Here is a 969-nt window from a genome sequence, read left to right on the forward strand (position 1 = left end):
TGATTTAGTTTTACATACAGTAAATAAACTTTTTTTTACCATCATCAATGACACAAAGCCAAACATTCTACATTTTACTCTTTATTTATAGACATCTGTGCAAAGTATATTACATTACATTACATACAGACAATACACAGAGCTGTGTACAAGTATATCAGACTGATACGACCGTTCACTCGACATACACATTTAGAACAGCCAGCCTAATAAATATAGTGTTTCCTCATAACTGATATCATAACATGGTAGATCATTTAAAATCTCGTAACAGTTCTCATGTAACTAGGGTTAAAATGAGAAAGATTGGTCCGCCTCCCAAGTCCCTGTACCAAAGTGCAAAGTCAGTTCTGTGACAGAAGAAAACAGATCGTCATTAAGGCTTCGTTCTTCTGCAGAAAGAGATTTCTGTCAGCATCTGATGGCAAGACGACCCATTTAATGAGCTCACAGAACAACGGTGAAACATTAAATCAGAGAAAACACCACAGAGAGCGCTTTAAAATCATCTACGACCCTCTATAGGCAGGTGCCTGCGCTTAAAAACCGAGCGAGACGGTGGAGGTCCGGAGGAACAGACGAGCTCCAGAGCGTTAAATGTAAACATGAGTTTTCAGCACTCTGGATTCATTCATTCTTTCATGGCATCGAGAACGAGACACCGACGTGAGGTCTGTGAGATTCGGCCCTTCGCTGGGACATTGGACCTTGCAAAAAGGATAAACAAATATTTTGGAAAATCAAGATGATGGTTCCTTACCGAGTTCACATTTAAACATTAACGTCCTCGAATGTAAGAAAGAGAAATAAATCGAATCAACATCCTTTAATACACTGCAAAAAAGTCTATCAGTATTTTTGCCTTGTTTTTTTTGTCTTATATTTAATTTAATTATATATATATATATATATATATATATATATATATATATATATATATATATATATATATATATATATATATATTAT

This window comes from Puntigrus tetrazona, unplaced genomic scaffold, assembly GCF_018831695.1.
Source record: "Puntigrus tetrazona isolate hp1 unplaced genomic scaffold, ASM1883169v1 S000000116, whole genome shotgun sequence".
Taxonomy (NCBI): Eukaryota; Metazoa; Chordata; class Actinopteri; order Cypriniformes; family Cyprinidae; genus Puntigrus; species Puntigrus tetrazona.